General features: G+C 48.9%; 2 protein-coding genes across 5 annotated transcripts in view; one reads left to right on the top strand and one right to left on the bottom strand.

Moving 5' to 3' along the window:
- OSTC (oligosaccharyltransferase complex non-catalytic subunit) overlaps positions 1–7,897 on the bottom strand; it is a 204,686-nt gene extending 196,789 nt beyond the window's left edge. The window contains exon 1 of the mRNA XM_054203797.1: positions 7,890–7,897. The gene's annotated coding sequence lies outside the window, so the exon portion shown is untranslated. The remainder of the gene's footprint in view (positions 1–7,889) is intronic.
- The window catches only part of LEF1 (lymphoid enhancer binding factor 1), a 69,696-nt gene that overhangs the window by 8,874 nt on the left and 34,619 nt on the right, over positions 1–26,203 (top strand). The gene's annotated exons all lie outside the window — the stretch shown is intronic.

Below are 26,203 nucleotides of genomic sequence, written 5' to 3'. Positions count from 1 at the left end.
TGTGGATATGTTTATTTAGTTTGGGTTTCCCACTTCAAAGGAATCTGTCCTCTCAGCAAGAAAGTGATTGAGCACTTAAATAAAAATGTATTCATTGAATCTTTGGGATTGAGCTAAAAGTGCAGTAGGGAGTAAACGTGTGCGCCAACTGTGCTAATCAGCCAGGAATTGCCTGTTCTCCTAAAGGGGAAGAAAAGTGGTCTGAACTGCCTGAGGAGAAGTGGCATACCTTCCCCTGGCTTCTGGCGGCGGTGTTGCTCGCTGATGCCTCAGCTTGAGATGAAGGACCAATAACATCTTCGTCTGTGATCTTCAAAGATACCAAATCCCTCGTGGAGAAGAGCATTTTCATGTAGCTGAAAGGTTGTCTGGGCGTTTGTTTATTTTCTTTAAGTGGCTGTGGGTATAGGTAAGGTTGAGGCATAAAATCAATAGGATGTGCTTAGTCAGCAAAAATTACAAGTGTAAAGTTACAAGGCTTTGATTGAATATTTATAAAGTGGGTAGTTTAACTTAAAAAGTAAATGTACTGTTGTCACCAGCTGTAACATGTAAACCAGAGAATTGCTTTGGTTAGGAGTTATTAGGCAAGCCAGAGAGCAGTTAATTCCCAAAAGTGTTTGTCCATCCGAGCACTTTCAGTTCTCTGTCCCTATACTTCAGACAGCGCTGCCCAAGTCAGTGGGGCAGGTCTGCTTCGCCCAGGGGGAAAAATCTCTTGGGAGCCTGTGATTTCATGCACATGTTTGCCACCAAGTACTTTCTGATAACGCTGGAGCTTCGAAGGAGCAGGTGTGCGCGTGTGTGTCCCACCTGCAAGGGAGCTCTAGTAATGCTGCTTTGGCAAAGAACAGAAGAAATCTGTTTGCTAGACCTTTTTCTTTTTTTCCCCACCTTTCTGAGTGGGGAAGCTTCAAAATAGATGGAAGCGGGCTGCTGCTGCACATCCAGCACAGTGACAGGCACTGGACCGACTTGGTGACCCTGCTCTAAGGATCCTGTATCCATGACTCGCGGGAACTGCAGCAGATCCCACCGTGTCGGCACAGGGAGGGAGATGCATGGAATTGAGGAGGTGTGATGCTGAAATCCCATCAATACTGATGGCAGCTCAGCTTCCCCCTTCACTGACAGGAACAGAGGTCTGGATGGCGATGCAGGCATTATCCAAACAAAACCAGTCTGGAAATGGTCTGAATCGTCATGTACATCCGAAAAACATGGAAGGGGAACATGGGGCTTTTGTTTGTCAGTTTTGTTGGCTCAGAGAGGAAGAGTGATGAGCTCTAAAAAGCTATCCCTGTAGGCCCTGTATTTATGGGCTGGGGTCCTAGTGATGCCGGCTGCTCAGAGCCAACCCTCCGTCTCAGTAACTGGTCACTTAGCTATGCTACAAGGCTCTATTTATTTCTTCAATTTTCTGCCTCTTTCTGTATTTCAAAACTGCCTCAGAGATTTATCTTTGCGACCGTCTGTTGTCTCTCCACAGTTTTGGCATATCTTCTTGCCTTGATCTTTCTTCATCCCTCCCAAATCTTGCATTGGCAAGCTTTGTCTAGCGTAAAAAAAGTACAATATGGAGGTGACGATTAAAGGTGTCAACGCTTGTCAAATGCAGACCACGCTTGGGGAGAAGGCCTTTTCCCTGCCGATGTGCTAAAATGCAGATAAAATGTGTCCAGCGATGCAAATGTGTTTACTTTGTTAAAATGCTGCAATCCAGTGATTTCATTGGGGTCTCTCATTTCCTAAGTTTGGCTGGGGCTGTGTCAGGTTTAGGAAGCTGCAGTTCCAAGTGGTAATTGTGGTTTTGATTGAGCTCTGTCCCCTCACCCCCAGTCCTGTACTGCCTTGTTGCGGAAAAATTGAGGTGAAGCAGGATAATAACCAGGCTTGACAGGCTGCAGGGACCCTTCCGAATTGGGGGAGACTCTGATTTCTCCCCTCAATGTCTGCACGTGAATTAGCCCTTGCGGAGAGTAAAAAATTATCCCTAGGTTCACATACAGGTCCTCCTCTCTCAAATGCAAACGCAGGCGCAGATTCGGCCTCCAGAGGAGCTTTTTGGAGTGGGGCGGGAGGGAGCGGGTGGGTGGTCGGGGCGGTGGGACAGGCTGCAGCCTGCCTGCATCCCCTCCGGCTGCTGGGGACCGGCACCGAGAGGAAAAGGAGCTCACCGAGCTGGGAGAGCTTTTGAGGATATTGAGGAAATAAGCCGTATATTGCACATGCTAAAATACATTTTGAAAAACATAAGCAATTAAAATAATTTACCCTAAAGGATGGCCCTGAAGCTTCTTGTTTCACTGCCCTCCCACACCATCGTGCTGGGTTGTTTTTGTGGCTGTTCTTTACTGCCCGATTTCCTCCTGCACACAACTGAAATTCAGCTTAAAAAGTAAGTTGGAACTGAGCATGTTGGATTTGAAACATTTGTTACTCTAAAACCCTCTCTCTCATACATTATTTCTTGTCTTAAATACCCCTGATACAGGGAGAAAGGGGAAGCTGTGCTGGATTTAAAGGAAAAAAAAAAAGAAATATTTTTTTTAAAAGCTTAACTCTTACGTGTGTGAATTTGTGACTTTTTTCCCTCTCTCAGTTATTTTGAGGTTATTTCTAAGATAATAGTGCACAGATTCCATTTTAGATGTAAATCTTCAGAAGGAAAACTCAGAATAGGAGAACCACAAAAAAATGCTAATTTATTAGGCAACTCCCCGGACAGTTTGAGAGCACTATTGCAAACGCTTTTTTTTTTTCTTTTTTTAAACTGGCGACTATTAAGCTTCTTATCGGAATGACCTGTAAAAGATGACTTCATACTTTGTAACCAGGAAATATTAAGAGACTGTAGGAGAGCTGGTCAAAATGCTGTTTTGCTCAAAACTTTTTTAATTCAAGGGCCCTCCCAAAACGACTTGTATAGAAAGTTTTCCCTCTTTCTTTGAAACTTTAAATTCTTCTTTCTTTCTTTTTCCCATAGAGGTGTGTGTGTAAATGAGAATATTACAGCCTAATGGGGTAGAACAACAAATACTCAATCGGCAAATGTGGTTTAATGAAAGCTGGTTTAGAAACCCCTGTGTTTGGGGCACAGGCAGACTTTTTAGAAGGAGATTTCAGAGGGGGTTTTGTGACCTTGTCTTCCATCTCTGGCTTCAGGACTGTGAGTAAATACATTCCGTTAGTTAAACAGTTGTGCTCACTGCACAAAAAACGCCCTCCTCCATTAAGTGAATCTTTCTGTCCGTCATCTACTGGACAAAGCATTTTTTCAGGTCCAGTCAGCAGAAGAGCCTGCGGGTGGGTCTTGCATTTCTCTTTTGGAGACGGCTTTTCGCAGCTCAGGAGCCTGTAGCTCGCAAGTCCGTCGTGGGCTGACGTTGGCCTTTTGGGCATTATCTGCATCTCCTCTCCTCTGCTGGGCTCGGTGGCTTCTCCCAGGAGGGGACGGTGAAGACAGGGGCTGAGATTTAAGCCTCGGGGGTTAAGCCAGGACTGGGAGAGGTGCCCGTAGCAATGCTGGTAGGTTATAGCTGTTTTGGGGGTGGAGCAAAAGTTTGTGCCTGTGCAATTAAGCGTGAAATAGGTAAATTCTGTGTATAATTGCCCAACGTAGAGTCTAGCATGAGGACGTGACCCGTGGAAATCGCAGAGCGTCGGTGGCTGCCGGCAAATTCCCGGGAGGTATCCCTGGCGCCCATGCCAGCACAGGGTGGGAGGGGGTCACATCCCCTGCCTCCCCCCGCCCTGCTCCCAAAAGCAGAGCCACAGTCTGGGAGGAGGCTTCTGCAAACAGGGATCCAAAAAAGCAAAATTTGTTCAGAGACTGAGAGGAAGGTGATGGCAGGAACAAAATCCCCGTTTCCCGAGTTCGCTTCAGGAACCCACCTGAAATATAAAGATTGCTTATATATATGTTTCTTGGGTTGTTTTGGTTTGTTTTCTTTTTAATGAAAACAAACTAGAAGTCTGAGAAAGTAAAAACTGGGATGTACGTGGAGTGGGGAATAAGAAGATTAAAACCAGTGCGGATAAGAAGAAAGTTGGTGGCAGTGCTGGCCGTAGCTGTATTTCATACCCAGCCTTTCAATTAAGGACCAAACAATCCTACTGAAATTTCTAAGTAAAAGCGAGGAGGGGGCTTAAAAAAAAACTAGCTTAAAAGCTTTTTGTCCAAAAGCAGACTGCTTCCCCTCAGCATCACTATTTGTACCCTCCATTTTTGCCTCTTGTCCCTCTCTCAGAAATTCAGCCCAAACGCAGTTAGATAACCAGCACAGTGTGCTCCCTCTCCCAGGAAAGCTGCCATGGATTCATGTCTCTTGCCCATGATGGGCTGGGGACAGCCGACCAGGGTTTCTCAGCCATCTGCCCTGGGCACCAGCGTGGTGGGGCTTCTGTCGTTTAACGCGGGGCTGGGAGGACCTTGCTCTGATGCTTCTCAAAGCAGCTATCAGGGATGGCGTCTCGGCAGCGATGGCATCCGCCTTCCTCTGCCAGCCATGGTGGGCACCTGCCGTGGCCTCAGCGATGTCTGTGCTCGACGCCTCAGCAGCCTCTGGTGGAAAGAATGGTTTGCAAAGGAAGTGCTGGCTGGTTTGAAGCTGGGGCCTTTAAACTTCTGGGCATCCTGAAATACCTGGTACTTTAACATGTGCCCAGGCTGTGCTCTCTGGAGCACAGCTTCCTAGCTGTGTTCCTTGAGCGGCATGCCCCGGTGACATCGCCTCCCGGGGGAGAACCCCGTTATTGGCGTCCTTTTCTTTTTCCTTCGCAACTCTGTAGCTGCAGCCCCTACACGGTGGCCGCAGCTGGCAGCTGAACATTCTCCAGCACCACAGACAAACCTAAAACTCACTTTGCTGCGGTCATGCAGGGTGTCACTTTGTGGGGATCGGGATTTAAGGAACCGGTGAGGTTTGTTGTCAGGTCCCCCGGCCATTCCTGATGGAAAAGGCTGCGTGAGGAGAAGCTGTGCCTCCGCTTGAGCAGGGGGAGCTGCCCGTGGGGGTTGTGCAGGGGGCTGCGGAGATGAAAAGCTGGCCAACAGCCTTTGCCTGCCTCCTTCGGGCTAAATGGCGTCTCTTACATTTCAGTGAATAGTGCAAAAAAGTAGCAAGCTTTCAAGCAAAAGTACCAAGTAGCAAGTGAATCCTCTGCAAATGAACAAAAAAGTCCCTGGAAGGGAAAATAAGCAGTAATTACGGTAAAACATACTTTTTCATCACACTAATGGTTTGATGCTGAAAGGCAGGGTTGCAGCACTGTGTAAAAGTGACTTCGCTGCTGCTCTTTCTTCATAGCAGCGAGTGTTTTGGAGACCTTTGCAATGCTGCAAATGTTGCTTGCTCGGTCTCTGGAGGCTGGCATTTGTTTCCAGATACTCGGGACTCCTTGTAAGATAGGCAGAAGTTGAATTAGCTGCCCTGCCAACATGGCAGCGGACACCTCTATTTACAGTGACTGCTCCAGCTCTCTGTATCGTGCCGCTCTTTCCTCAGTGTTGCTTTACGAGCATCCCTCCCGTTATCAGAGTGGACACCAGAGCCACAAAGAATTAGTCCTGAATTAAGCAAGTAGGCTGTGCAGAGGAAGCAGTAAATTTGCTGGGGATGGCAGGAGAAAAGAGGTGGGGGGAAAACCCCAAAACCTTGGACTAACAGAGAAAAGACTTCTGTCTTAATACCAAAAAAAAAATAAAAATACATAAGCTTTTACATCTTGGTAAGGAGCTCGGTACGTTTGGCTCTAGTTTCAGCCTCAGCGTGGTTAGTGTGTGTTAAGAAACGGTCAAAGTTAAAACGAGACAGTTTCCCAGCCTTGAAATGTCAGGGACATAAGCTCTGTGTCCACAGGGAGGGAGGGCAGATCCCTTTGCTGTTGTCTTTGAGTCGGGGTTTTAATGACTACAGGGAAAAAAGGAGTGTTAGAACAGCAGAGGAAAAACGATACAGCTAAGAGGAAATTATTTTTATTGCTAATACATGGGTGCTCATACCATTTAATTCTTTACAGCTTATAATGTTTAATTCTTTACAGCTTATACTTTATTTGCACATTCTTCCTTCCTCACCACTCTGCACGCTGTACTGGCAGCTACCATATTTCAAAATTACTGCTCTTAAAAGCTCCTAGTCAGTGGTTTTAGGATGAATAACAATAGTTGTCGAAGTAGCAGTGGTGCTCAGACTGGTCAGCGTATGGACACAGTGTCGTTCAGCTGCTGCGCCCTCCCAGGCTCCCGCTTTTTACATCCTCCTTGTCCCCCCTCCTTTCCACCGATAAGTTTTAAAAGTTCCCTGGAAATATTTTTTCAGGGCAGTGTAGATGAACGTTTAATCAAAGTTGAGGAGAGCCTTTCTCGATAGAGATTTACTTTTGTTTTCACCAGCAAAACCAGATGAGGAGAGAGGAGCAGCGTGGGAGCGTTTGATGGCCCTGAAAACAATTTTGTGGCAAGAGTAGTTTTAAGGCAGCCTACGAGTTGTCTGTATGACTGGAGGAGAGGGAATCTTAGAGGAAGCTTTGCGCTATTTTACAGTTTTAGATCATTTTTTATCTTTTTAGATAACTAGCGGGGATTTAGCGTTCGTTTGCCATGTGCCGTGTGTCTGGGTTAGGGTAAGTGAAGAGCTGTGGGTTTACTACAAGGAGCTGCAGAGGGGAGGCGACAGGCTGGGCTTCTGCATTATTTTGCCTTGCATCAGGTGCTAAAAGTCACTAAACGTACCGTGAGTCACAATATTTTTTCCCAATTTGACTCGCTTGCCCAATCGTATTTTTACTTCAGCCTTTAGGCTTGAAAAAGCATGTGCATAATCAGTTCATTTTGTGTGGTCTAGGCTATAAAAATGCCCCCTCTGTTCTTTCCATATGAAAAACGTGTTTTTAATTTCAGGGAACTTATATAATTTTCTGTGCTTTCTTTTGTATCTCAGATTAAAAACAAATGCTCCCTTCCCCTAACTTTGCATGTTCCAATTACGGAGTTGTGAAAATAAGTCATCCTTCAGCTTTTGTTACTTTAAAACAGCTATCGGTGATGTCAGAGTCAATACTAAAAGCATTAAGAATGCTGGCAGAATGTAATGCAGCTGCAATCCAACATGATGTTGGAAATGGGGTTGAGAGCATAAAGGCTTTCCATATTCCCAGGGCGCACAACTGCTCGCGGCCTTGGCTTTGATCTCTTCAAAGGCTGCTGCCTCCTCCTAGATGGAGAGACTTGGCTGCCACTCGCTCGCATTGAAAAAAGGCAGAGGTCTCTATTCAGGCAGAAATCAATCACTGTGCAGAAACAATTATGTGTAATTCAACCATCATGAAAACAGGGCGAGATTATGGGTTTGTTACCTGAGTGACTGCGTGGAGATGGGGAGCAGCGGACGCGGGAGTCCTGCTGACATGCCACATCTTGATGACAATTATAGACACATGAATGATGTGGCGGGCGGGGGCGGCGAGATGACAAATGCTGGTCACGCTGTCCAGCAGAGCAGAAAATGAGGTTACAATTGGGAGATAATGTTTGCATATGTAACCATATTTCAGCAAGCTGGGCAACTTCAGGGAATAGCGGAGACGGGCGATCGTAAACAAAGTCGGTGTGTGCCATGGCTGTCCGCTTTCTGCCGTACAGAAATGCCTGCGTGCGCTGAGAAACCTGGGTGCCGCCTCCTGAAAAACTGCTTCTCTAAAGCAGCCTAGCGGCATTTTTTTTGAGGGGGGAGGGAAGAATTGCCCGGGAAAAGGAGAAATCTCCCGAGTTCATCCCCCAGAAGGCAGAGGAAGCAAACAAAAAATCCTTCTCCATCCCTCCGTGTCTCGGGACAGGGTGGTATTAACATGGCAATGAGGGATGGCTGTTTACGAGCGGCATTGACGAGCACGTCTCGCCTCTCCCGCCTTCCTCTCCCGGCGGGGATTTAGGCGAGCCTCGTGGCAGCGCATCTCTGAGCGAGAGCGTTTTTAGATTTGCATGGTAACATTTTGGCTGCAGTAGGCTGTCGGTAGTGTGACGTGATGCTCAAAATATCTTCTGATGTATAATGGCCTCCTTTAATTAGGAACTTTTTTTTTTTCCCTTCCCCTGAGTGGTGAGGAATAGCCGACTGTCTTTAAAAAGAGAACTGGCATGTGTAGTATCTGCCATGAGAATATTTATTTAAAGTATTATTGCCCATAAAGTCTTAAAATAGTTTTCCTCCCCAAAAGGCAAAATAAAACACAGATGACTGATTATAAAATGGTATCCCCGCTTAGTTTGGTACACAGGACGAACTTTACCTTTTATACAGCTCAGGCTTAGACATCAGAGGCGCAAGAAGCTGCTTTGAGTTACAGATCTTCAAACAATAAGTCAAAACAAAAAATCAATCCCTCCAGTCCCTGGGTGCAGTTAGCTAAAGATAAAAGAGAAAAATAAAGTTATGCTAAAGCAGATAGAGGAAAGGAACAGATATGCCAAGGAAACACAGAGGACAAGTGCAGAGTTGGAGTGGGCCTAGCGTGAGCCAACATCAATGAATTTTTATCTTATCAAAAAGTTTTAGGGTTGCCAGTTCTTTTCAAACTGGATCCACTCTGCTCCGGGGCTGCCTGGAGCGTTGTCTTCAATAAAAGTTGCTTCTCCCCACCCTCCGCACACCTCCCTCTCGCTGCTAAATGCAATCACACACAGGGATTAGGCTGCGCCTCGCTCAAGGTACAAACTTCACTCCAGACTTCAACAGTAAATTAAGTACTCCGATAATCCCTTGTTATTACAAATATGAACCAAAATTTCTTTTTAAGTATTTGGTGAAAGACGCATAATCTCAAAAAAGGTAAAACCATTTCCTCCTAGTGATATTTACCCCGCCTCCCTCTGCCTCCCAATAAATTTAAATTGCAAAGGAATTTTTAAAATTTATTTTTAAAAAAAAATGGATTTTTTTTTAACCCTTTATGATAGCTGATTCATGACATTTTTAATGCCAGTTAACAGTCTTGATTGAATCAAGCATATGGCTTAAGCCTTAACCTGCGAAGAAGAGCATTATGCCTCAAAGTTGCAGTACACAAGCTAAACCCCTACTGCGTCTCTTCACAACCAACATCTCGGGGTGCAGTCAAACCAAAAAAGCTTTCTTTGGAAAGAGGTCTGTTGGCTTTGAGGTTCTTCCATTTCTGCTGCATCTTTAAAGGTGTTTATGATAGAGGCCAGCACATGTGTTTAAGTCCCGTCGCTGGAGCCCAAGGTGGCTGTCGGCACCCCCGGTTCAGGAGGGTCGGTGCTGGTACCTGCCCACAGGCACGTGAGAGGCAGACAAGAGCAGGTATTGCTTCACATATGAAGCTACTCCAACAGCATAAAACATGTTTATGCAGCCAAAAGTGATTAATAGACCTGGATCCTACATTGTGTGCAAAAATACCTGGAATGCACTAATATTGGAAGGATTTGGGAAAGTCTAGTTGATGCACGACTTCAGCCCAGTAGCTGATGTTTCAGGGCCTGTTTCCCATCAGTGTAATAGCCATTTCATAGGTGGGACAACTAAGCAGAAGAGGAAGAATAAAGGATTTAGGGTATGCAGATGCAAGTGAGCTGAGGCAAGGGTATTGATATTGGGTCTTGCTCTTCACTGTGAATTTGAGGAGGCAATTTCAGACAGCTGCCTGGTAACCTGGGGTTGGCTCTTCTCGCTTCGGGCTGCTGAACTGCTGCCTTCCCTGCTTTGAGAAGAACATAAATCATGCTTTTCTACGTAAACAATTGCATGAGCTGCTACAGAGGTGTTTATGGGATTACAAACTGAACGGGAAAAGGGTTGGGGAGTATAGATGTTACCACGAGATACAGTATGGAAGATGTGTCTCACAATGTGAAAAAAGGCTATCTCATTCCGATAATGTAGAAGTTACTGTAGGTAACTCTACTCAGAAGAAACATTCAGCCAGTTATTGCCTTAAAAAAACATAAAAATCTGCAGCTTGGTAATTATTCCCATTCATCTCTGGGTAGATTGCATCTTAAAGATAATTTTTTTTAATTGCTTTAATAGTTCTCCTTACGGTTGTCTTCTTTGAAGTGAAAAGCAGCATGGCATGATACCTCTCATCCGGAGCAGCTGCACGAGGGGCTGAGCTGAAGCTGGAGGCTGCCCAGCTACAGCCGGGTGGCGCGGAGCTGCTTTCATCCTTTACCAGCTTTGGTTTCCTCCGGTCCCAGCCGTAGGTGAAGGCTTGTCAGCAGTAATTGTCAGTCTCTCGAAAGAAACATTTTATGTTTTGCGGAGGCAAAAACGGGTCCAGGGCTTGGTACTCCAAACACTGGGTATGGGACATGCTGCTTTCCCACCCGTGTGGTGTTTTGCTGAAGTCAGTGGGTAGAAGACCAGTAGTGTTTGGGACAGCTGATGCAGAGCAAAGATTACCGCAAAATAATAAATCCTGCCCAGAGAAGGGGGGGCGTGTGAGGCATGTGGCGCGTTGTGAGCTTCTCTCTGTCCTTCCTGAAGAATGCTGAGCTCAAGCTCCAAAACATGGTATTTTGAATCAGGATGAACGAGGAGACTTACACGGCTCAAACAACCCAATCTGAAATGGAAAGTGCCTTAACTGAACTTACAGAGTACTTTGCTTTTTTTGGTGTTTGTTTGAAGTGTGTGCTGAATGGAAAGAAAGGATGGATCAGAGGTGAATGGGGGCTGCAGCGCTCTGCCTGTCCTCTCTGCCCCTCCTGCTCTAGGACAGCAAGCCCGCACCTCGTTGCTTTGGGAAGCATCAGCCGTCTCCCTTTCCCGTTTCAAATATATTGATTAAAGCACTGGAGATAAATGTGTTGACTGGGCCTGGTTCCTCTCGGCGTGGGGCTTTTCTTTCTTTGTCTTTTTTGATCTGGCCTAGCTGAGCATCCCAGCAATAGCAGCTAATTGATTTAGCCTGTGTCAGCTCACCGCAGTACAGAGGGGACTGGGTTAGTTCAGCTCTCCCCGTACAGCATGCAGGGAATAAAACCAGCAGCCAAACCCTGTGTCGGGCTGGGATGAAGTGGGCGCTGAGCCCAGGGCAAGGGCATGGTGCCGGGGGCGGTGGCCAGGGGCCGGTGTTCCGTCCGGTGGCCGCCAGGGAGCCCCCAGGAAGCCGGAGCTTGAGGGATGGCGGGGTGGGCGCAATTTCTCAAAGCTGGCCTACTTAGCCTCTAAAGTAAACACCAATTTGCGGTCTCTTAGTAGGGAGGGAGCAGTCCAATAATGCCGGGATAACTTTGTTGCCAGCAACGCTCGTCCTTGTTCAGGGCAGTGTTTAACTTCATCTAATTGGGACGCTCTAGGTTTTGACAGTCGGCTTGCAGAAATGGCAGGCAGCCCGAAGGTGCCAAATGATGTCTTAGAGGCCTCTGATACAGAGCCCATGTCTCTCGGGGAACAATGTCCCCAGCCGGGTCCTCCTGTGGGTGTCACAGGCTCTGGGGGCTGCTCGTGGGCAGAGAGGGGGTCGGAGCCCTCCCGAGAGGGGAATTGGAGCATCGGTGGCCCCTGGGGAAAAGTACAGAAACGTGAAGTCGGTTGTGGTCCTGGGAGTGAGGAGTGGCCACCTCGACCTCCCCGTGGGCACGTTGCTGCCCTGGGATCGCTCCGGCAGCAAGGAGCCCTCTGCGGATACGCTGGCTCAAAGGTCCGCCCTGTTCAACTTCTGTCCCGGTGGAGCTGAGCCTTAAATAACAGGCAGATGTTTGCAGAGCGTGTATTATGGAAATCAGACCAGTCAAAACTTGACTGCTCTAAAATAATGCCCGTCTCTTTAGAAGAGTGGCAGCTTAGTTTTTTTTGGCTAGAGGCAGAGACAAATTTGTGTGCGCAAGGCAGTGGCCTGTGTGGGGCGGCTGGGGGCCAAGCCGTGCCATTCCCACCCCTGGGGCCACTGGGGCCATCCCGGGGCAGCCCCGGCGGCACATCCCTTGCTCCGGCGGGAGGGTTTTGCTCCTTCCCGCTCCTCCTGGCTCCCCCCCGGCCCCTGCCCCGAGAGAGCAATGAGGAGGTTGCCATCGTGGCAATGAGGAGGTTGCCGGTGTGGCCATGCAGCTGCCAATTTGCATGTCTGCCTACACCAGGCAACTTTCATGTCACCCCACTTTCGTCCCCCGGGGCCGCCCGTCTTCTGTGAGCTCCTTCCCGTGCCCCGGTGGGCGATAGCTGGCACGTGGGCAACGCCAATCCTGCCTCCAGTGCCCGGAATCTGTGGATCCGGTTCGGTGGGGTGGCTCGGCAGTGCTTGGCAGGCTGGAAACCTGTGGGTTTGGGGCAAGTAATTAAATTTTAAAAATAAGCCTTAGTCTCATTACTGGAAACTTACTTTATTTTTTAGATTTCCTGCCTTTTTAACCCTCCTTCCGTTCGCATCGCCCCTCTCTTCCAGAGGAGGTGTCGGCGTGGCGGGAGGAAGGCTGCCTCCCGCTCTCCCATGGCAGCCTCATCAGCTGGACCTGGAGAAGTATTGAATTAGCTTTATTATGCCGCTGATTTGAAGTCATTACTGGTGTAAGCCGATGCAGTTCCATTATTGTTGATGGGATTGGGGCTCTTCATGTCACAGGTGAATTGGACTCAATTAACCGAAGCTGTGGTCTTAATTAGAAGCTCGTCTTTCTGTGGCTCCTCCTGGGCGCCGGAGGTGGGACACCCCCTGCCTCGCCTCGCTGCCCCGTGGGGCTCTGCGAGCCAACAGGGGAAGGTGCCATTTTGTCCTGAACAGCATCCATGGGGACCACGGGGCATCCTCTCCTCCTCCTGCTGCGCATCCCCTCGGCTTTGCTGTAAGGGGAGAGAAAACCCAGCACGAGCCGTGGAAAGTGCAAACCCACCCCTTGGGGCTCGCCAGTGTGGAGCCCGGTGCCTGTGTTGCGTTGGCTCCGGATCTGCCCCCGGAGTCTAAGCGATTCGGCCAGTAGTCGAGTGTTTCGCTTGTTTACTTGGGAGATGGTTAGTCAAGGGTTTTGGCAGATGCTTGGCTTGACAAGCTGAGCAGGAGATTTTGTGTTTTCACTAGCTGACAAATTTCCAATGGCCCTTATTAAATATTCCTTCCTACAGCCATGCCTGGCTCTCCTGAGTGCAGGATGAAGCAGCGTGTCCGTATGTGCTTTATGAGGAACACGATGCCCATTATCCCACTCACACAGGTAGAAAAACCCACACGGGAAGGAAGCATCCATTCGTGGGACAGGCCAGCGGCACAGCTCCCAGGGAGGGCCAGGCTCCTGCCTCCCCCTTGGCTGCTCTGCAGCAGGGACCACTACCCAGCAGGATTGCAAATGGTCTCCTACAGCCTGATTTCACCTTTCTTCCCTAAGAAAATGTGTCTCCCCTGAGGCATGCTCCTGCTGGGTGCTGGTATCCCAAGGGGATTGCCCGTCTGCCTCACCCTTGCTGCTGGAGGGGACAAGGGCCCTTCCGAACGCGTGCACCCTCCCACTAAATATAGCGTCAGTGCGGACTCTATTTTTAGCCTGCATTTTAAGTGCACTTTTCAGCAGGAGCCCTGCAGGATTTCGGCCGCAGACCCCGCAGCTGGGCTTCCTGGTGGTTCGTGTCCTTTCCCAGCGACGAAGGATGTGCCGGGGACGGAGAGCTCACGTGGCGCTTGCCGGCAGCCCCACGCACTGCGTGCTCGCCCCACCGGCTGCTGATTGCTGCCTCCCTCTAATTAGGAGCTTCTTCCTCTGCCTGGCTGCTGGGTTTTTCTGTCCTTTCTCTCCCCTGTGAAAGCTGGTGTGAGCATAGCCGCTTGGAGACCTCTCCCCCTTGCTCAGGTGTGGCCACTGTTGGCCAGCATGCTCCAGAGTTAAGAGCGACTAAGCCATAAGTGTGAGCGAAGGTTGGTTCTGCAACCTCAGGTAATTCCCTTTCAGACCACTTCCCCGATTCACGTTAGGATATGGTACCCCATCGCATGTCTACCTGCGAACTAGCGCTCCTCTAGATGGCAGGGAGGGAATGAGAAGATGAAGACTTGGCTCAGCGCGCCATGGTTCAGGCTCGTCGTGTGGGACCAAACTGTTTTGAGCTGTTGCTGTAGATGCTCACTCACCTGGTTCTACCACCTTCTTTCCAGCAGCCTTGGGGGGGGTCCCTCCCTGCTCCATGGCTGTTTGGGAAGGGCTGCTCCTTCCGGTAGCCATCAGGAAGGACTCTTAACGAGTGCCTGGGTGCAAGGTAATTAATGATGGGAGACCCATGCTTAGCACGTCTGAGTTTGTGATCTGGAAAATACGCTTGTAGCTGCACATGCTGGAGGTACCATCCTGCATGTGGCCCATGCCCGGGGGCAGGCAGGGGAGAGAAAGGTGCTGCTATTTTTGTTCCAGCGATAGTTTATGATGGTTGTTTCGTTGCCTAGATAGCTTACAGTGGGTGGCATTCACATCAGACACTACCCCACACCCGAAAAACAGAAAACAAACAAAAGCTGAGATAAGCGATACTTTAAGGAAGATCAAAAACTTGCCTGTGTGTTTCTTCTTCTTGGGGGAACCTACGGTCCTACTGTGTGTATACACAGGGCTCTCAGTGGGCCCTGTTGTTTCCCTCTAAAACTAGCAAATGAGCAGTATTACTGAGAGGATGTGATGGGATAGGTATGAATCACCCCATCAACACACACACACAAAAGGTTATTTTTGTCCCTATGTAGATGTAGGTCAAACGTTGCCTCACCGTGTTGCTGGGACAGCACAGCATATGGTAGGGGACAGTAAAATGGCTGCTTTTCAGGTGGTAATTGTATAAAACACATTTTTGTTACTTTATCTCCCTAACAAACTTGCAGTGGCATGCGTCGTTACTTTCTAAGCTTGCTTTATTCTCGTTTCAGCTTGGCTTTACTGGAGCAGCCCTTGCTTGTGCTCAGCATACTGCGTACCTATCCGTGTATTTTCAGCCCTCTTACCTCAGACGGGTCGAAACCTGATGGCCGAATAAAAAGCGTAATGTTGTTGAGTTGCATTTTCTTGCTGAAGGTTTACGTGCATCTTCATTTCACTTGCATAACTGGCATACGTCGGGGCTGCTCTCTGCTGCTATTGCTATGCAAGAAGTCAGCCTCTAAACTTAGCTCAGATCCGAGCCACCTTCCCCTGAAGATGCATAGCGCTTCTTCTCACCGTCATTGCTGACAGGCGGGTTTTATTTAATGCACATCAATGATTTTCCTTGTCAGTGCTCTTTGGTGCCAGTGTTCCTTCAGGTTTTACTCCCGTCATGGTGGCCCTTCTGCTACGTGGGTGCAGGCAGCGGGGCCGGTGGGTGCCTGGCACACGTGGCTGTGGGAGCTGCCACTGGTGTTTGGGAGGGCACGGAGCTGAGTCTCCTCCCATCTAAGCAAAACCCTGTGCCAGCTGGGTAATGGGGAGAGATTAATGACTGCCTTGGAAGCCAGTTTTCCAGCATACTGGCCGGAGGGCAAGCATCATGATAGTTGTAGCAGCTGGTTTGGAGAGGAGGGAAATGAGGGGAAGATAAAATTGCACGCCCAGAATGCCAGGGTAGCCTGTGTCCGTGCTTTGATGTCTTCTCCCTCCACACCCTCCTGTGGGTTAAAAATGAAACTAGACTGCATTTATAATGGGTGTGTGAATATCTGCATTTAGCTCCAGTGAGCAACCTCCTGGATTGGATCCTCGTATGTGGAGAGATACAGTTCGGCCAAATGCAGGAACGGGTATTTTCTGTGCCCTCATTGTGGGGACGGATGGACACAGACAGACAGACAGACACACACATCTCATCAATTCAGGCATTGCAGCCTCACACATTCTGACACACGTGTGCGTGCTGGGTTATGAAAGGGCATGAAAGGAGATTAAATGTCCTTTTATTCCTCCTTAATGGTCCTGAAGGGTGTAGGTCAGGGTGTGGGTTCCCCCTGCATCCCATCGCCACTGCTTTGGGGTTCGGGCTGTGGCAAGACAGCCCTCTCTGGGTCTGCAGCGAGGGCACGGGCACCGGGCAATAAGCAAATATAGCTGCAGACCAGCCCCAAAATCTCTAAAATCCATTTGTGCAACCAGAGGAGCAGCGGTGAACATCCTCCCCGTGATGCCCGTCGGAGGGGGCAGGAGCCATCCTCACAGCCTCGGGAAGGCCAGGGCGAAAGACGGGGTCCCTGCAAAGTGGCAGGCGGGGTGTGCACATGAAGGCAGGTAGCTGGGAGGAATCCAGGCTCCCTCCTGTTACCGTGCAACACTTTTGCATCCACTTCTGCACGCCGCGCTTTAATCAGCAGCCCTCCCCCCTTGGCCCCCAGGCCTCGAAATTCCACAAAACCCAATTAACAGAGATGAGAGAGCTCTAGCATGTATACATATGAAATTTCAGAAGGCTGAAAAAGAGACTCTTAATACCATAAAGCCTGCCCTAAAGTAAAATTTGCATCTGAAATCTACATAGTTAACCCCCGTGAGGAAGACAGCATAGCTGAGCACAACTTTTTTTCCCCCCAGAGGGGCAACTTATGCGGGTCTGCTCGGTTTGGCATCATCCCGCTTGCAGCTGAGGAGTGCTGCAGAGCGAGCCCCGCGCCGGCTGCACAGCCTGCAGAGAGCACCGAGGAACGGGAGCTCCAGCTTCGGAGACCGTACTGCGGTGGCCCGAACAAAACAAAAGAGAACAGCCCTAGCACTGAGAAGATCGTGTGAACTTCTCTAGATTGGTGACCAAAAGCAGGCTGGGTGGATGTGGTGCTCTTGTGTAGACTCATTAAAAGGAAGTGTTCAAGACTGATCTAATTATCACTTACAGATTCGGCGCATTCAACCTGGGGCTCCAGGTGTTTCACGCTTTGCTAACCTGGTACTACGCTGGCTTGTTTAAATTGCCCATCATGAACTGTCCTGCGAAAGACACCCCCCCTTTAAAATAATTGCAGACAAACAAAAAACCCTCAGCAAATCCAGTCCTTTCTGTATGGGTTTACTGTTCAGAGGGGAACTGGGGATAAAGCTTTATTGCCCTTCTGTGCTTTTATCTATCTCTTTTGCTATCTTGTTTATGTAAGATACAGAATTTCTCCTCCTATTATCCTACTTAGAGCTTAATCGCATACTAATTGAAGACCGTACTTCTGTTGCTCTGCTCTTTTTTGAGTCTCTGTACGTGCATCTTCCCTAAGAGCTATAGGCAAGTACCCTCTTCAATTAAGAGAAATTAAACGAGAGCTGAAAACTCTCACCTGAATGCTGTGTGCGATTCCCCTAGTTGACAGCGACGGGTTTGGCTTTAAAGCATCTGGTATCTGGGGAGGGCAGTGGCGGGGACTGGGCAGTGTGCTGGGAACACAGGTAAGTATTTCCCTGCAAAAACACGAGGCCTCAAAGCTGCTTTTTTTATTACCTCCGGATTCTGCAAAGGGCTGGTTATCTCACGCTGCGAGCCAGCATGATCAAAGCCCCGGGAAAGGTCAGGCATTCCTCCAGGAGTGACACTCGGCTGCCGGCAGCACTCCTCCAGCCGACGGCTCCCGCAGCCCCGGCTGTCGCACCGCCGCACTGAAATCCTTTATCTCATTAACGAGTGGACCTACAGATTAGCCAGCCTGGCCTTAGCTTGATGTCGAGAGCGTGTAACACCTGGCCTGGGTTTTCTCAAGAGGAAAGGTGTTGTGTTTTTTTTTAAAGAAAATAACTTTGTGGGGGAGGCAGCATTTCCTTCCTCTGACTTGGTGCGAGGGAGCTCAGTGCTGAGAAGAGCTGTGCTCTGTCTCTGTGCCACACCAAAGGAGCTGCTGTCCCAGTGTTCTCAGCTCCTACTTGTGTGCAAGTGACACAAACGGTGAGTTCCAAAATACCGGGCATATGAGAAATTATCCACAGTATCTTCCTGTGAGAGGATATTGTTTTCTCACTGTTTTGATAGACTGGTGTTTAATTACTCGTGTGAGCTGGTTGTCCCCCACCAGCAGCTTGCGCGTGGACAGGGAGGTTTGGGGAGGGTGAGCGGAAGGAAGAGATGCTCAAGGTGAGCAAATCCCATCTCCGCTGCCGCACATCGGATGCTGTATTTTTGCATCTGTGCTAGTTCGGTGGCGTGAGGGGCTGCACCCCTGGAGTTGGAATGATGGGGGTTCACCCCATAGCTCACGGTCCCATCTCTGCTGTGGCTGGGGGCTGACTGTCCTGAGCCCGGCTGGTTGACGTGATGTTTCTGACAGCTTTGTCTTCAGGTGTGGGCACTGAAACGACATGAAAGGCAGGGGGGCACTTCTTCTGCCTGCATTTCACAGTGTGAGAGCGTCTTGGCTGTGACCCAGCACCTGTGAGATGGTGGAAGCATGTTAACAACCTGAAATTTGGGGTAATTTTTATTTTTAAATGAGGTTATCCTAGGTATAGGATAGGAGTAAGAGAGACCTAGACATGCTTTCTCTTCAGCAGCATGTGATACTACACAGCAAGGGCACTTAATGTCCATGAAAGGGGAAAACTAATATATTTTTTTTAGAACGGAGCACTTGATTCCTTATTTAAAGATCTGAAATAGATGCCCCTGAATCTATCTCCCACCTTGTTTCTTGAGTAAAGGAGCAGTAAAAATTTACCACATCTGCAAATAAATGTGGCAAACTGGCTGTGGACGTGTGGCCTCTCGAGCAAACTGCAAATGTGTCTGTGTGTAGCATCTGCTGGGCCTGCAGCCGGAGCGCCCATCTCTGCCCCCCAACCTCCAGGTGATCCTCAGATCCCAGAGCATCGAGCTAAAAAGCATGCTCCCTCTGCAGGGGAAAGGGGAGGGTCTGGTCCTGACCTCCGAAATACCATACTGGGAATGAGGAGGGAGCCTGCCAGTTCTGCTGGGAGCAGGGGAAAGAGAGAAAGGAGGGCGAAAAAAAAAAATTAAAAATTAAAATTTTCTCCAGTATGCGGTCGCAGACCTTGGCCACGTTCCTGGCTGGTGGTGGCAGCTAGAGGGGTTGCCGGGTGGGAATGTCGCTGGCTGAGCTTGCCCTGCCCAGCCCACCCCAGGTGCTGCAGCGGTTTTTGGGGTTTTACTGCCCCACGGCAGTGCACGTGTGACGGGCAGGGCTCGTGTAGGTACCTTGTGTGTTCACCCCAGAAAAGAAGGGGGTTAGCATTGCGTTTGGGCACCTCTGGCATTCCTGGACCATCCACCCTATCGGCAGTGGAGGGGAGAGAGTGGCTCAATGCTTCCCCAAGCTCTCCTGGCATGAGCTAGTTTTTTGCCTGATAAATTGTTTAGTGGTGTTTTGCAGCGTCTAACGCGGCTGTATTTCTCCCCAGCGCGGCTTTTATTGCAATGAAAAGTACTGAGGAGGGATGCAGTTATGATAAGAAATTGTCCACCTCTTCCTCCGCCACGCTTCAGGGGGGAGTTAATTGCACAGGGGAGCGCTAATTGCATGAAAAATCAAACTGTCGGTAATGACGGGGTGTTGGTAAACTTCGGAAGTGCCTCTTTAATGAAATCGAGCATAACTCTCATATAATGTTTGTTGAGTTTAGTAGGATTGAAATATAATTGCGGGGCGACCCGTTGCTACTAGCAGGGCTCTGTGTGCAGCCGTAAGCCCATCTGGAAGGGTGATTTACTGGAGGCTTGGGCAATCTGGCAATTTAGGCTCTTTTTTACGATGTTTAGACTTCTACCCATGTTATAAAGTGCAGCCCAGGGTTTTTATGAGGATGTAGGTGCCTGCTGCACAAAACTTAGGTTGTGGAACGGGTGTGTTTTTTTCCTTTTAAGAATGATTTTTAAATTTTAAAGGGCAGCTCTTGAATTAAAAAAAAAAAAAAAAAGAAAAGTCTAGCAGCAGGCAGAAATATCCTACGCAGGATTTAAAAGTCATCATGTGTGTTGTGCATACCAGCCACCTTTTTTTAAGCCCTGTGGCCAACTGAGGGAAGGAGCTTAGTAGTAAGAGACCAAATGGAGTGGGGTGGGAAGGGGGGAGCAGGTGAGCCCCACGTTTCTCCTTGTCTCCCCCCCAGCTCACGGGCTGCCCAAGCTGAGGCCACCCCAGCCACCAAAGAGCCTCCAGGTCCGTGCCCAGGATGGTGGTGAGCCTGCATGGGCAAGGCCTGAAAACTGAGGGAAATGCCTGTTTGGGGGGAGCCTGAGGGTGCTGTGCAGTGTGGTAAAACGAACCAAGCAGGGCTGGGGGGGTCCAGGCAGCTTCCTGGGGGCGAGCGCAGGGCGGTGGGGCAGAGGCAAGGATGGGTGGTGAATGAGGCTGGAGCAAAGCTGGAGGAGAGTCAGTGCCACCAACACTGGGAAGGATGCATCTGGGGTCCCAAGATCTCCCTGGGACACCAGGGTGCTTTTCAGCAGGGATGGGCAGATCTCAGAGGCTGATCTAGCCCTAAAGCCGATGTGGAAGCATCCCTACAGGGCTCCTTCGTTGGCTCCTCTCTGCAGCCGGAGGCAAGCCTTGCTGTGAGGTTGCCGTGTCTGCCTTTTGGGGAGGGGGGGAAAAAAAAAGGCTCTCCTAAGCTGCCCTGGGAGAAAGTAGGCATGAAGGTGGGGTGCTCCATCTTTTCTGGGTACTTCTTTTCCCTTCCGTTTTCCACTTCTCCCACAAACAGGCTGGCAGCTTGCACGGGCCTGTTGTAATTCCAGTGCTCCCCTGAGCTGAGCTATCTCCCACCGGCAGCCCCTGGCCGGCAGGTGTCGGTCCCTTTTTTGTGTCTTCTGAGATGCCGTTTGGCAAACGGGACTAAAAATACTGAGCATTTAGATTATGCGTCAGTAGCTCAGCATTCAGCAGTGTTTCGCGGTAGGTTTATTGGTCCTGTTGATGCCAAGGTTCAAATGAAACAGTTGGCATCAATGGTTTGGGCCAAAAGAAGTGTTTGCGGCCCTGCCCCTTTGAGCCTGTGCCTTGTTCAAGTCATTCTTTGCTCGTTCTTAGCTGTGTGCTGTGATTTTTATATTTTTAGCTACACTTAAATGTAATTTTAGGGCATGTTTTTGTGTCTCATTGACGTGATGAACCCCCATGGGACTGATCTATAAAATTAAGTTAGTAGCTTTTCAACACTTTTGTTTGTACTGAAATCATCTTGCACAATGTGGTAGAGAACTAATTCCTGTTTTGACCTTCTACTGATGGTTCAAATAACCTGTCTAAGAGACATCCTGTTTCTGGAGGGCCCTATTGCTTTATTCCTGTTAAAATTGGTTTTGCCTTCTGTGGAACAGTGCTGCAGAAATTAAGTACTTGCAAATGCATTTTACCTCTAGATAAATGGTTGCAGTTTGCATTTTCAATCCTAGTGAAGCTTTAGCAGACTGCTACTTTTGGCCTAATCATTTGTACGTTTTTAGGGATTTTTTTTTTTTTCAGTTTAAAAATGAATATTTTATTTTAAGCCTTTGGACCATCTTGCCCACATCCAATGATGGATGTCTAATGAGATGACTTTTTACCTCCACTAAATGGTTATATTGTTTGCACTGATGTATGCTAAGACTTGATGCATTAAATCTTCGGTCATTAGCAGATGCCATTAGCAGAAAAGTCCAAATCACTTAGAGCTGGGACTTAAGACTTTTCATTAAAACCTGAATTTGCATGTTATTGGATAAATCTGTTAATACGGGTTAGCTGGACTCAGGGAAGTTTCGTGAAAACTTTTTACAGTGCATACGCAGGGTCAGCGGTGCCTGGGAGCCTCGAATTTGGAGAAAGTGGCCCCTCTGGTGCTTCTTTCGTACCCCTGCGTTGATCCCACCTGGCCCTGCCTGCCCCCACTGCCCTTAACACCATGCTTGCAGCCCTGGCTGTCGGCGTTGGGCTTCGAGCTGGGCATGGGCCTGATGGAACACCCCTCTGAAGTGGCTAAAATCCCAGTGGCGGGGGGTCCTCACCTCCCAGCAAAGTGTGGGCAGCCTTTCCCACCACTTCGGGGCGGGAGGGGGTTGGCAGCGATGGTGTGGTGGGGAGCAAGGCTTGCCAGGGGCAAGGACCAGCTGAGGAGTCATTGATGTCACCAAATTCATCACTCCTCCTTCTTCACATCCATTTCTATCTTTTTCTTATTTTTTTTCACCCTGTTTATTAGAAGGCGGATGACGCAGGAGCGCTTCTAACAATTTCGGTCACGTTGGGTAGCACGGCCAGCACAGCTTCATCTCTGTTCTGCTGCAAGTACACAGTTGCTGCCTGGTCAACCTCTAACTTGCAAATTCAACCATGGTGAACAGACCTTTTGGACCCGGAAAGGTGTGTCAGATGCTTGCATGGGTGTCTGAGCCCGTGTCCTTACCTTCTATATGAGACAGTGCTCAGATGTCTTCCAGACGCATGTCATGCTCTGGTATTTTCTTAATCAAGAACATTTCTGTTCAGCACATCTTAAAAATTGCTGCTCAAAGAGAAGTTGACCCATTTCTCAGTCTTCTGGGCCTGTGGTGGTCTTTGTTGTGGCATGTGCTGTTGAATAGGCTGTAACATGGACTTAATGTAAATACATTTCGTGGAGGTCTTATTTCAAGCACTTTTGATCCATCGCCTGTGCAATGCTGAAAGGCATCTTCCTGTCACCAGGGTGCAGGACAGGGTTTTTTCTCGGTTTCCCCCAGGAGCCTCGGTCCGTATCCTGTGGGACCTGAGGAGGCCGATGAGGAAAAGTCGTCCCATCCTGTGACGCAGGTTGTCTGCCAGAACAGGAACGCCAGGCTTCAGAGGCTGCCATCGGACTGCCTGCTTTCACACAAAACTTGTATGTTTATGTAGTAGATGGCGTTTCACTTGCCTGAGCAGTTTCCACGCTTGATTTAAGTGGGTGCTTGAGGGTGCAGAGGAGTCCCCAGTTTGAATATTGGACTGAAGCGCATCCCTTTGCCTGGGAGAGGCACATGAGCTCGTGGGTCTGAGTACCCAGGAGAAGATGCCAAAGCTGTTGTGAGTGGGGATGCTGATAACCTCGAGGCAGGCAAAACAAGCTCGCGTCTTTGTCTTAGCTCAGCAGACGGGTCTGGTGACAGAAACCAGAGCAGCGTTGTCCCCAGGGAAGAGCTGAAGAAGGCATGAGAGGTGACACCAGGATGGGTTCCAGCATTTTCCCTCCTCAGCACATAAGGCCCCTGCTGAGCCTCCTGCGCCCCCCAGCAAGCAGCTGGGTGCAGGCATCAGTTCCTCTGATATCCCTCGGGCTTCCTCTGCTGGTTTAGGGTAGTGCTCCTTATCGACAAAGGGATTAATAAGTCAGACCCCTGCGAGACCTAGAGGCTCGAGCTTGGGCTTGTTAAAACATTGCATTCCCCTTGGCCAACAGAGAACAGAAAGGGCTCTGGGCAGGGCAGGAAACAATGGGGGAAAACACCTTTTCAGCTGATGGGACCAGCTTGTGTGTGACAAGGATGCTGTGTGGGATACATGGCTTGTGGGGCATGTTGCCATCTGGAGTATTTCCAGTACCAGTGGTCCCATTTACCAGGTTTCGGGGACTGCTTAGTGACCCCTGGGGTCAAGCGTGTGATTTGGTGCTGCAGGTTGCCGCTTGTTGAGCGCGGGCTTCTTGGTGCACATATTCACATCAGGAAAATGATGAACTGTTCAGGATGGGCAAAGTTAAAAGGACCGTCATGTGGGAACTTATGGAGTTTAAAACGAGCATTGGCTGGCAAATTATGGAGCATTTACTGGTAATTAATGGCTGTCGGAGACGACGCGGTGCTAAGTTTGGAGAAGGAAAGAAAACGCCGCAAAATATTTTAACAGGGAAAGCCTCTACTGCAAGCATGTGGCTTTGCTGGCAATTTAGTGCCCTATCGGTTGTTAGCACACATTTCTAAAACTAATGGGCTGTGCAACGCTGAGTACAATCTGTGTGTATGTGAACTTGCAGTATGTAAATAGAAATGGGCTTGTCCTCCCCCGATCGGAGCCTTGCAAGACCTGCCTGGCTCCCCGCGTGTTTCGCCAGCGCTCCAGGTCTCCCGACAGCCTTCCTGAGCAGACGAGAACAAACAAATTAAGAAGTCACGGGAGAGAAGAAAACGGGAGATAGCAGGGGATTTCTAATCGAGCTATTTTAATACTGGGTGTGCTTTAATCACTTACTTAATGGCAGTGCTTAATGAACACTTGAAATAAAGCATGTTTCTGTCAGAGATTCAACATCCGTGTTTTTAAAGCTGTCTTGAGGGAACTCAAATGTTTATTACAACTTTTCAGCAAAAACCCATCACAGTTGTACTATATTAATTTCCAAGATTGAAGGGGGGCGGGGGGGAGCGGGGAGAGTAAAGCTGGAAAAAGACAAGAATGCCGACAAGTCATTAGCACAGTGGTTTCTCACTAACGTCACAATTAACCTGAATCCGGTTACTGATTGTAATCCGGCTAGATAGATGCTTATCCCAGGCTTTATCGAATCACATTTACTCTTTTCTTTGTGATGCTCCCCTGGCTGTTGTACTGAAGTTTTTATTGGGCTTCAGGCAGAGAAGTTTTCTCCGACTCCTCTTGCCACTCCTTGCACGCTGCCTGCGTTCCCAGCCGTGACACCCCCATTTCGCTTCAGGTGCGGATCTTTGTGCCCGCAGACCATGGCACATGGCACCGTTGGCCGTGAAGCTGCCTTTCACAGGCATTGCAGCCGCAGCCGGTTGCTGCTGGGCTTCCTGAAAAGGAAGGCAGTCTGGGCAGCTGGAAAAAGGGCACAAACTTTCCTTCTCCTGAATAACCACGGGAAGGTCTAGCAAGAATCCTGGGTGCCTCCTTCACACCCGGATGGCGCTGGCAGCTTCTTCTCACCATCTCACGGGGGTCTCCTGGGCTGCTGCAGCTCTGTGGTTGCCTGATGCAACGTGTCCTGGGGAGGGGGGAAGCCTTCCATGGCTGACTTAAAGAAACTTTCTTGTTCTCCTCTTCCCTGGCTCCCAGCACTAAATACAACTTAGTCTAAATACAACCCAGCGAAGCGCTGAAGTTCAGGACGAGAGGAAAAGGGGGACCACGAGGACCTTTTTCCTGACCTTGGCTAGCCATCAGTTTACCCCCTGAAACGTGCGATTTTGATTCTAGTTTTGTTCTGACTAAGTGTTAGCAGTTGTAAAGCTGTGAAGCTTCACATCGGAGTGGATGCGGCGTTTCACTTTGCCTCCTTACTGCGGCAAGTCCCTGGGATGTCACCCCCGCTGTTTGTAAGCACAAAAGGTCAGTGAGATAAATGGCCTCCCATTGCCAAGTTGTGAAGCAGGGTAAAAAGACTACGCCTTCTTTATTTGGCTTTCATAAATCACAATATTCCTAAGCCCCTGTTTCCTGTGAGCGGGGGTGTTCCTGCAGGCATGTTTTCCCTTCCTGCTCCTTTTAGCTTCAGGTGAGGCTAAAAGTAGGGTTACAAATCCACCACCCCTCGATCTGCCATGTAATTTTCCCAATTGCGTTGTCTAACGACTGGAGGACGCTTTGAAAATTAAGCATAAAATGATCTCTGCTGTCAAGAGCCTAGAAGGACATAAAACTATTTGCTCTAAATAAATGGTTTGGGGGCGGGGGGAGTAACCTGAGCTCTCTGTGTATCGGGCTTGCTGCATCTCTGCAAAGTTGTCTGTGGAAAAGGATTGTTCGATAGCTCCCAGGGAGGTGGCACATTGTAATTGCAATTATTGCTGGTGGTGATTAGCTTGTTTCATCTATTGGCAGCCAGTTCTGGCCCAAACACCTTGCTGTTATATCCTCTCTTTCCACCTCTGGTCCCCCTGTGCTGAAGTTTGTACATGATGACTGGTCCATGTTGAACCAGGACACGGGCCTGGTTTTGACACTGCTCCAAAAGTACGTTCTTCTTGGTCCTGCATTGTTATTGCAACAGGCAGTTGGCAAAGGCATAAACACAGAGTTAGTTTAGCCGTTAAAATGCTACCGCTATTTTGAGGACAACTGAAACTACCATCTTCTGGGTTTGCTAAAACCTTCTGCCTAAGGATGATTTCAGGCCTCTATAAACTAGAAGTTAAGTCCATCAATTTTTTAGCCTATTTTTCTTGTCTCTTCAGGTCAAGGTATCCTCAAATCCTTCAACAAGTCATTGGGCCTTTTATTTTGCTGTACTGCTGCAGCAATAGTGGAAGGGTTTGGGGTTGGTTTTTTTGGGAAGAGCTGTCTGTTGTTGTGTTTTCACCCCTGAATTTAACATTTGTTGTCAAAAACTTGAAGGTGTGATTTTTTTTCAAAATGACCCTCGCTTTCA

The sequence above is a fragment of the Rissa tridactyla genome, chromosome 5 (genome assembly GCF_028500815.1).
Source record: "Rissa tridactyla isolate bRisTri1 chromosome 5, bRisTri1.patW.cur.20221130, whole genome shotgun sequence".
NCBI lineage: Eukaryota > Metazoa > Chordata > Aves > Charadriiformes > Laridae > Rissa > Rissa tridactyla.
The sequence above is the reverse complement of the archived record's forward strand: the minus strand, read 5'-3'. Positions and strand labels throughout refer to the sequence as shown.